Here is an 11,443-nt window from a genome sequence, read left to right on the forward strand (position 1 = left end):
TATCTCGAAGGCAATGTTCGGGAACAGGAAAGTGAGTCAAAAAATTTAAAATATTTCTCTCGAGATATTAGGGAAAATTCCTGCAAATTCTTGTCGAAACTGACAGAATTTCTTTCCGAGACCCAAGAAGATCTTTATCAAAACGAAGTATAAGGAGAGCCTCAGAATCTCTTTCTATACCCAAAAATAGTGGCAAAATGTAGTAGAAGCTGGCAAATTTCTAACAAGATGGTTATAGACGGATGTTATTAATCAAGATATTTCTAAAAGTGAAATTTCCTCTATAAGGTATGTGAGGAATAATAGGAATGGAAGCTATATACCTAAAATTCGGAGAAATGGACCGAAAGACGAAAAACATAGCCTACTTTAAGGGGCAAATTCATGAAAAGTAAAATATGAAACTAAAATTGTATAATTTTTCGGGCTCAATTCCTGCAAGAAGTGGTCGAAAATAGCCACAACGGTCACTTGCAGGAAATAATTTTTAGTACATAATGGCAAATCCTTGTCTTTAAAATAAAACTAAATTCTTGGTCATCACATTAAATTGCGTTTTATTTCTTCTTGAGAACTGCATGTCTAAAAACCCGTTATATAGAAAAAATTTAAATTTTTCTTTTGCCGCCTGTTCAGCTGTTTTTGTGAACCCTAATATAATTATCACTAATATTGCGCAATATTATAATCATTTAATCCTACAAATAATATAAAATGTTAATACGCATTGATTATATAATAATTCATAATCCACGAATTAACCACACAGTATGCCACAAAAAGCTGCGCACAATGCATGCCACGGGGCTAAATGCCAGCCGCTGAACATTTCAATTTGTGCACTTAATAACCTGAAAATGCCGGATATGAAATTAGCAGCATTTGTTAAGCAACCACACACACACGCGCACACAAATGCTGAAATGCTAATATAATAATAGTAAAAAGTGTCAACGCTAACATGTTTATGTGTGAACTTGTTAAACTATGCGCAAACTAACCAACGAATCAACATTCGTCTGCCAACACCTATGTACGTATGTATATACATTAACTTTTAGTATATTTGAGTATGTGTATGTGTGTTTGTGTGACGGTGGAAATTTGCGTCGCATTTAACATGACAGCGAGCATGCTTACAACGACAACAACACGCGATAAACGCATGTGTCAAAATTGTTACAGCGCTAAAATCTCAAAGCACACAAACACACACACACACAGACATATGAAAATGTAAATAAACGTTAGTACCGTTATGATATTAGTTTGTGTGTGTCTCTGTAGTGTAGACCTGCCACTTCGTCAGCAACAAGGACAATTTAATTTTAACAAAAAGTTCGCCGTTTTTTTGATTTGCTGCAAGCGAAGTGCGCGAAAAAATGCAATAACAAGAAAAAGTGTACTATATATATATGTACTATATATAAGCACATATGTATGAATATGTAAATTTAGTTTTTTTTTTTGATTTTTTTCGTATTTGCTTGCTGTTTTGCGCTTTTGTAAGGACACGCCAGTGTTTTGTGGTAACATTTAGTTTATTTCAGCCAGCCTCAGGCGGACAGCGAGATATTCCGCTGATGGGTGATGTTGGGTGCTCAGGAGTGTGAATTTGTTTTTACATATCTACATGCATAGATACAGAATTTGTATTGTATTTTGAAGTGGAGTGCATAAAATGCATTAAAATCTGTAATTAATAGAAAATTTTCTTATGTAAATATTACCAATATATGTAGGTGAGAAATTTTCTAGCTGGAGACTACTACACATTTGTATGTTTTCGGAAATTTTTTTACATTAACAATTATAAATTGAAAGCAATTCATTTTATTTGTTTTATTTTAATTTTATATTAAATAATTATTATTTATTTTCTAATAAATATATTTTTTATACCCTCACAACAAAGTTGCTAGGAGAGTATTATTGTTTTGTTCACATAACAGTTGTTTGTAAGTCACAAAACTAAACAAGTTAGATGTAGGGTTATATATACTAAAGTGATCAGGGTGACGATGTGCTGTTTTGATTAGATGCAAATTTCCGAGCACCCTGCGGATTAAGCCTAAATGCTCAAAACGGAGCTGGTATTGTTCACTAGGAAACATAAGATTCCGGATGTCACACCACCATTAATAAATGGTACCAGGTTTTCAATAGAAGTGAAAGCAAACTACCTTGGACTAACCTTGAACAGGAAGCTCTCTTGGAAACTTAACTTGGACGAAAGGTTAAAGAAGAAAGCTGCTGCAGCTCTTTGTACCTGCAAAAGAATGGTGGCGCCAAAATTGGGCCTATCACCTCAAGTAACACGTTGGCTCTATATGGCAGTAGTCAGGCCAATTATGACATATGGAGTATTGGTCTGATGGCCAATAACAGAAAAGAATTTCGCAGTAAGGCGGATGGAAAGTATTCAAAGAGTAGCAAGCTATGTGTCAGTGGAGCTGTTAGAACAACGCCAAGTAAGGCGTTAAATCACTTACTGCCAATAGACTTGTTTTGTATATAAGTGGCAGCAAAGTCAGCACTTGGACTGGGGGAATCCTCCCTACATTCTAGTATACTTGGTAAGTTCCCGTTCATAGCTGGTATTACGGATTTTAGTAATCCAATAGAATTAAATCTTAATTCAGCTCTCAATATTACCATCCCCTCCAGAGAGGAGTGGGATAGAGGCGAGGTAGATACAGGCAGAGAAATAATCATCTACACTGACAGCTCCAAGCTGGATAAACGAGTAGGAGGAAGTGTCTATTCAGCAAAGCTAAATACCAGAATCGCCTTCTGACTACCAGATTACTGTAGTAACTTTCAAGCGGAAGTTACTGCTATTAAAGATGGCCTTATTGTTCTGATAAAGATGGTACTTATAACAAGAAACATATTTATATTGACAGAAAGCCAAGCGGCTTTAAGATCACTAAAGTCTCCAAGGGTTACTTCGAGACTGCTGAAGGAATGCCTTGAGCTCTTAATCGAGTTAGCTTCTTTCTTATTTTACCATAAATCTGCAATGGGTTCCAGGGCATAGCAATGTTCCAGAAACTGTAGAACATCCTCTATGCGGTTGCAAATATTTAAATAGGAAAAGAATGGCAACTATCGGTCGTGGTTTTGTTGCACACTTAATACTTTTTGAATTATTTAATTTCATCAAGACCAGGAGGGGTTCAAAAACGACATGGTAATGTGAGGAGATTCCAATCCCGATGGTAACGCAATGGGCCTCCCAAGGCCTAAGTGCGTAATTTGACATCCACTATACCTACCTACTTACTACCTACCTACCTACCTACTTGCTTTATTTTAAATTTTTTAACTTTATTTTTTTTTTTTAATTTATTTTTTAGTATTAATTTTTAAACTTATCTTATTGTTTTTAATTATAATTTAATTTGTTTTATATTTTTATTTTATTTATTTTTTATTTCATTTTAATTTTTTTCCATCAATTTCATTTTATTCATTTAACTTACGTTTTTCCTGCTAGCCTTAGAAGCTGACCACACATATTTTCTTGCCAATGTATGAATAAATCAATACATACGCGTGTTTTAAGATACATATAAATTAATTGTGTGCGCTGTTTAATAAATATATGTACCTTTGTTTGCTCCTGTTTTTCTTTACACACATTTGTATATATCTTCAGTTAAAACCCCTTTCGGAAACAAAAAAAATCATGAAAACCAAACAACGCTAACAAAAGCAACATCCGTCTAATTCAAACCAATAAATAATGAGTTGTGGGACAAGCTGTGCCCAAATGTCTGTCATCCCTTTTATCTATGCATAAAATACCTTTTTCGGTAATTTTTCACACACATGTACATGCGTGTTTGCTTCGCTCGCATTGTTGGGTGTTTTTATTGCAAATGGTTGTCAACGCATATCAATTTTTAAACCTTATAAAAATGTAAACAATACAATAATGTAGACCAACCACCATATATGTATAGAATGTGTCATATGTATCATAAGTATGAACATTTTTGAACGTCTTAACCTCTATTATGTATGTATTCACATTGAAATTTATATATTTTATATTTATCCGCGTGCTCGTTTATTAAAAAAAATGGATAATAGTGCTTAGTTTTAGTGGTGTTGGAGTATATTTCGCCACATATTGTATAGATATTGATTATTGAATAAATTTGAATCCATGTAACCACAAATATGCAAAGTAAAAAATCACTGTTGATCGTGTTTCTAGTTTTCAAAGAATGCTGGAGATATTTTCAAGCTCGAAACCCTTCTGGGATTATTATAGCGCTGTTTAATTGAGTTTCGGTGAATATATATATGAAATTTAAATGAGAAGAGTATCTTCTAGTTCATATGCACTTTATAACCATATCCAACCAAGATGCCATAGCAAATGTCAGAAAATGTTTTTTTCTTTTATTTTATATTTATAACGTTATATATGTATTTTATACTACTAGCGGACCCGATAGAGGTTGTAATACATGATATTTCATGCTTAAGGAATATTAAACAAAGTTCGAAATGTAACATACATAATAAAATTATTTGAATTTACATATAGTTGGTTTGAAGATTTGTCACACAGACAGTAGCGACATTCAATTATTAAAGATTTCCCAAACAAAAGTAATTTTATATAAGACAAGTAAGCAAGGGCTAAGTTCGGTTGTGACCGAACATTTTATACTCTCGCAATTTATTTATTTATTTAATTTAACACACAATTTCAGTCGCATATTCGTCATATATATGGTATAAATTCCATTGAAACTTGGAAATCCTAATATTAGGTATATGGGAGCTGGGAGAAGTTATAACCCGATTTCATTAATTTTTGGCACGGAGATATATTATTAGAAAAAAAATATTCCCTACAAATTTCTTCAAAATATCTGAGAGATTTACTTATTTTTGGTAAAAAAGATGAGAAGCACTGAGGTCCTCATGTTCGATATATGTGGCCTGGAAAACCTAAAAAAAACTACTCCAATTGGTGGTACAAACCATTGTCGAATCCACCTGAAGACACACAAAAAATGTAATTCAACTCAGTCCAGTCCTTTAGGAGTACAATGCCATGCACACGTATAAAATAATTTTATATAAAAGATGGTTTTAAAATAGCGTTTTTATTATTTTCCAATATTTTTTAGTTATTTAATTTAAAAAACTTCCTTCACTGCTTATTTGGTATTAAATAGAACTTGCTGTGCATTTAAAATACTTGTAAATAAAGCAATCGGGTTCGAATATCTCTAACCATTATTGGGTTCGAATCAGAAGGAATAATTTGAATAATTTTATTATTTGATATTCTACAATGTGTCCGATTTCATTAATGAACTATATAGTTGAAGTTCGACACAGAAAAAAAACATTTTTTTTCTTTTTTTGAAAACTGAAATTTTTTTACAGATCGAGATTTTGTAAGGTAAAAGTCGTTGCCCACTTATAGGGAGTTTGGGAAAAAGGAGCGTACACTTTGCATACAATTAAGCAACATTTCTTTTAAAATATAAAATAATTTAATTTTTTTCATACAAAATAATTATTTTGACTGTAGTTCACGATATCTCAAGAGATCAAGTCAACTTAGAAAAGCACATCCATATATTTTTGGGCTTAAACGAATTATATAAAATTAACAGAAAAGGCAAAGCGAAATTTGTGGACGAATATGCTTTAACAGGCAGGTTCTGCAATCCGAGTGAAAGTGAAAATTAAAAAAAAAAAAATTGGAATTTGTTATGACATTTATTTGCTGAATATTCCATTTTCTCATTTCTGACAATTGCAAACGGATCATTGATATTTGTATTATACTATGCAGTCATCAAATTTTAATTTCATATTTGATATTTTATTTTATTTCAAAACACTCTCTTGTGTCCACATTTTCTCTTTATTTCTCACTGTAGGCGTCACACAGTAGCTTTAGAATTTTGACGAAATTTCACAAATATGTTCCAGCTCACACAATTCATAAAACCATTTAATCCTTGAACACAGTGAATATTGCAGAATTCTGAGAACAAACGTTTATATTATAAATCATAATTTTTTAATTGTTTGTATATTATTTATTTTTTTTTTAATATTTTGTGTTGTTTTTTTTTGACATTTTCATCAAAAATTTGCGAAACTTGCCATTATTAAAATTTTTTACCATTTGATAATATTAAAAAGGAAACCACAGTACAAGAATAAACGTTAACAATACACAAATATTATTTCTCAAAGCTCTTCTCCCCCTCAGTTGCGAAAAAAAATCGTCATAAATATTTTGAGTCGCAGAAAAAGTTGGATTGCACACATTTAGCCAAAAAAAAAATTCGGAAAATTTTTGTAAATTACTACCAACTATGATTTTGGGAAAGTATCTATAATTGACACTTCATATACACGTTTGAGGTCCTACTCACTCCTCCCAAATATAGAAATATTAGTTTTTTAAGGTTACAAATTACTTAGGAAACGCAAAAAGTTCAATAAAGGAGACAGATATAAAATAATAATTGGATTTTCTTCACAAATTATTGTTTATCATTTTTCCCCACGACAAATTTGGCCAATATACACTCAAAAAATAAATATGTATTGCGTAGGCTGGACAGAATAATATCACCTTGCTGGCTTGGTGAAGAAAAAACATAACTGCATACGGAACAAAGAAAAAATGTGTAATAAAATGCAAAAATTAAATGAAAAAATACTCATTAAAAACAGAAAACATTAAAAAGCAAATATTAAATTTGAAATTAAACAAATTATTGCAGGTATACGAGTCATAAATTTAAGAGCCTATACGCAATACATAAATATAGCTATATATAGCATATGAAATATATAAAACTAGCTATATACAGTTATTTATATGCTTGTGTACATAAGCAAGTGTACGCGCAACAGCCTACAGGATAAGGGAAAAAAGCAAGATACACATACAGGAATGAAATACAGCACATATACCTATACAACAGTAGGGATGAAGTATAACAATATGTTGCTGTATAGGTGGAACTGCTCTGTGTGTGTGTTCATTGAAATGCGTGTATTTGTGTTGCGTTAAGTCCTGTAGGTGAGCACAGCACCCAAACTGCTTTTGTGTCGCACGTTGCCCGAGTTGGCTGGCTGGCTGACTGGCAGGTTTAATGCTCCAAAAAACGACATAAACGACTCGTGTGGTACCGGGAGAGTAAACGCGCGAAGATGCTCACAGTGAACTGGAGCAGCTGTGAAAGTTATGAGTTGAAGCGAAAATTACAGGTGAAAAAATAATGTTGAAGCAGAAAAACGGTATGGAGTTTTGGGGTGAATTTTGGCGATTTTGCTCAAAAAATTATGCAAAAAAAGTAAATAAAATAATAAATTAAAATTATTTAAATTTGAAATTAAAATTAAAAATTTGTTTATTTACTTATTATACAAAAAATTTAAAAACAAATAAGCTTTTTGTAAGCACATTAGCACTGATTGACATGGCGTATGAGCGACATTTTGTATGACATTTCGGGGAAATGCGTGGGAAATGCGCTCAAGGCATATTTTTGCGCATTTCCTGCATGGATTGGCACACATTTTGTTTCAAAACACATTTTTGAAATTTTGAAATATTTTTATTTTCACTTTTTTTATTTCAACATTTTCGCATAAATTCCAGGCTTCACTTTCTTCTCGTAAAATATTTACACACCACCAACACATGTACGCTTATTTGAACACAAATACACATTTAATATACACATATACACATATATATGTATGCATGTGTATGTGTACACACACACCCGCTCGCTTGGCAATACTTTTCTAACTGTTTCTTAGCACCGCCGTTGCGCTGCTGCAGCGCCTTTTTTCCTGTATTGCTTCTTTTACTACAAATAATTCAAAACGGCAACAACAACACATGAACACGCCGTTTTTTCGTTTTTACAAACCAAACTGCTCGAATGCTCGTTGCGCACTGGCGCGTTACTGGTTGGTACCGTTAGCTGGCGTTCGGCTATGCCTGACCAGTGCTGACACCACGATGCGATGGTCCCAACACAACATAGTCGAATGTTTAACAGTTTTACACGTCTTTCACGCTCTCTCATTTTCACTCTCTTTCTCATATGGACACAAGCTCTCTCTCGCTCTCTCTTACTCTCGATCTGTTAACCGTGTGTTGTGGCGTTGTTTACAGCAAGGTGGCGCGGCAGCGTTGTTTCTGCACTGTTCCCATTTGTATTGCTGCCTGTTGCTGCTCCGGTTCCGTTTCCGTCTATTTTTGTGCCACATAACAGCTGCGACAATGTGGCCTACACTGTGTCTGTGTGTTTGTCGCCATTGTTGTTGGCGAAATTCGGCCAATAGGTCAGCAATGCTTTGTTAGATGAGAGCTAAACAACAAGCGGCTGCGATGGGAATTCTTATTATTGGTTTAAGGTATTTGAGTGTTATTTGCAACAGAGTTATTTTTGTTGACGTTGTGTTGTTCTACCGGTGTGTTTATTATTAATTTATGCTTATTTATTCTTAAAAAAATACTATTTTTTTACACAAAAAATGCTAATAATACAGAACATTTTCCAAGAACAAAATCTGCAGTCTAGTTTCACTAGGAGATCCCTAAGATCACTGGCATTTCATGGATTTAAAGTTGTATATCTCTAATCTCAAAATAAGTATTTTCCAATTCCTTTTATAGACAGAACTAAACGTCGCAAAATGTAACGAATCGAAAAACCAAACAACAACCATTTTTTTCTAATTTTTTCAATTTTTCGACCTTAATGCCCTCCAATCTCCACACACCTATCTCACTTAATATCTTTTACTTATATCTATATATTTATACATTGACTTCATTTGACTTATCTATACCCGAAAAATGTGTGTATGAAGTCTTATTTGATGAGAGGAGTACGAATAACAGAGGCTTCAGCAACAGCAATTATGTTTCTGTCTAACAGAGTAATGTCTCAATTCCCAGCGCAGCCGGTTCTACGCTACCGGAGTTGACCCGGATTTTACCCGATCAAGGGCTGCCCTTTCGACGATCTAACCCTGTTAGAATCGGTAAGTTTTAAGTCTAGTTGTACGTCATTGGAGCAACGCCTTCCAGCAGGGTTGCTCCACATCCTCTTACTCCGGACTGACATCGAATCCAACCCAGGGCCTGAGGCATTTTTCTGCTGCGTATGCGCTAAAAGGCTCCATCCAAATTCCACCACATGCCTATACGAGACTTGGGTGGAAATTGGGCTCGAAGTGTCGAGGAAAAGGCTAATTGTTTTGCAAATCACCTGGAAAAGGTATTTCAACCTAATTGCCCAAAGAACAACTTTAAGTTGTCAATCTTACCTAACACAGCAAATGAGTCGCTCGAGTCTTTTAAGACTTCATCTTTTGAAATTAATTGCATCATAAAAGAACTAAATCAAAAAAAGTCGCCAGGACATGATAACATCACCCCCAAAAACGCTAATAGAATTACCAAATATTGCTGTAGAGAGCACTATTTGCTCTTTAATGCGATTTTTAGTTTTGGATACTATCCGATTTCATGAAAAAAGTCGCAGATTATCCTGATAGATAAACCTGGGAAAGACCTGACACAGCCGTCTTCATACAGACCAATCAGTCTTCTACCCTCTATTTCTAAAATATTTGAAAAGGTGTCTCCTTTCCTCCATGAAAATAATGTAATACCAGCGCATCAATTCGGGTTTCGTGCAAAACATAGCACGTTAGAGCAAGTAAATAGAATAACTAACGAAATAAGAAAAGCATTTGAACACAGAGAGTACTGTTCAGCTATATTTCTAGATGTTGCTCAGGCATTTGATAAGGTGTGGCATGAAGGGCTTTTATATAAGATTAAAAACATTCTACCTTTAGAAATGTATAAAATATTGGAGTCTTATTTAAATAATAGACAATTTATGGTTAAAGTAGGAGACTTCATATCTGATGAACGACAAATAAGAGCTGGTGTACCACAAGGCAGTGTTTTAGGGCCAACTCTGTACATCATATATACTGCTGATCTTCCAACAGCTAATAATGTTTTGACATCAACTTTCGCGGATGACACAGCTTTAGTGAGCCGTAACAAATGCCACATTATAGCATCAAGAATATTATCGGAGCACTTAAGATCTGTCGAAGAATGGCTAGCCAACTGGCGCATACATGTGAATGAACAAAAGTGTAAGCACGTTACATTTTCGCTAAGACCAAAAATGTGCCCGGCAGTAAAAATGAACAATATTCTAGTGCCTCAAGTGAATGAAGTTACCTATCTTGGTATTCACCTAGATAGAAGGCTTACATGGAGAAAACATATATCTAGTAAAATAACGTGCATGAAGATAAGAGCTGCAAATTTAAATAGGCTTATAAATAAAAACTCTAAACTTAGCCAAGACAACAAAGTGCTTTTATACAATGTGGTCATAAAGCCGATTTGGATGTACGGCATTCAACTGTGGGGTACGACCTGTGCAACTAATATCGATATAATACAAAGGTTCCAATCGAAAATGTTTAGAACAATCACGTGCTCACCATGGTACATGCGCAATGATAATATCCATAAAGATCTTGGTATCCCTATGGTTAAGAAAGAAGTAGAGGACAGCATATTGAAATATATATCTAAACTCCGTGATCACCCAAACCCATTGGCTAATGCTTTAGTACAATCCTGTTATCAATCACGTCTAAAAAGAAGAGATATGCCTGCATACTAAAGAGCAACGTTTCACCAAAACAACTCAGTCACCTGGTTGAGCTTGTCTAGTTTTAATTAATTTTAAGATTTTATAACTTATTGTTAGGCTTTAAAGAGCAGATTCAGTAAATAAATGTATATTGAAAAAAAAAATCCACCTCGGTTAGGAGTAACTCATGCAATGGAGCCATCTTAAGACCTGTTCAGGCTAAAAAAATGAGTCTGTCTTACATTACATATTTAGAAATATTAAATGGAACGAATTCGAAAAATTGAATTTCGACCTTGAACCATATATTTGTTTGTTTTTATTATTTTTTGTGGTGTTAATTAATTTCTTTTTTAACGGTAATACGAGGGCTGCTATATATATTTCTGGCCTAATAATGAAAATAGAAATATTTTTTTTTCCAATTTTCGAAGCACTTTGTTTGAGTCTTTTTTTGAGCGATTGTCAAATTGTGCGGGATCCAACGAGAACAAACCTTTTTTACGGCCAGGTGTTCATGCAATATCGAATGTATGCTGGTGGGAGCCACGATTGAATTCGTTGTACCAGTTTTTCACAGTGCTATAGGATGGTTCTTCATAGCCATACAAAGATTTTAGTTCATCGATGCACTCTTGTCGCGATAATCCACGTCGAAAGTTGTGAAAAATGATCGCACGAAAATGTTCACGAGTTAATTCCATTTTTTGGCCGAGATAAATTTTTTAATTCCCTGT

General features: G+C 33.9%; 1 protein-coding gene across 1 annotated transcript in view; it reads left to right on the top strand.

Moving 5' to 3' along the window:
- The window catches only part of LOC105212593 (gamma-secretase subunit pen-2), a 303,679-nt gene that overhangs the window by 188,278 nt on the left and 103,958 nt on the right, over positions 1 to 11,443 (top strand). The gene's annotated exons all lie outside the window — the stretch shown is intronic.

The sequence above is a fragment of the Zeugodacus cucurbitae genome, chromosome 6 (genome assembly GCF_028554725.1).
Source record: "Zeugodacus cucurbitae isolate PBARC_wt_2022May chromosome 6, idZeuCucr1.2, whole genome shotgun sequence".
Classification (NCBI taxonomy): Eukaryota; Metazoa; Arthropoda; class Insecta; order Diptera; family Tephritidae; genus Zeugodacus; species Zeugodacus cucurbitae.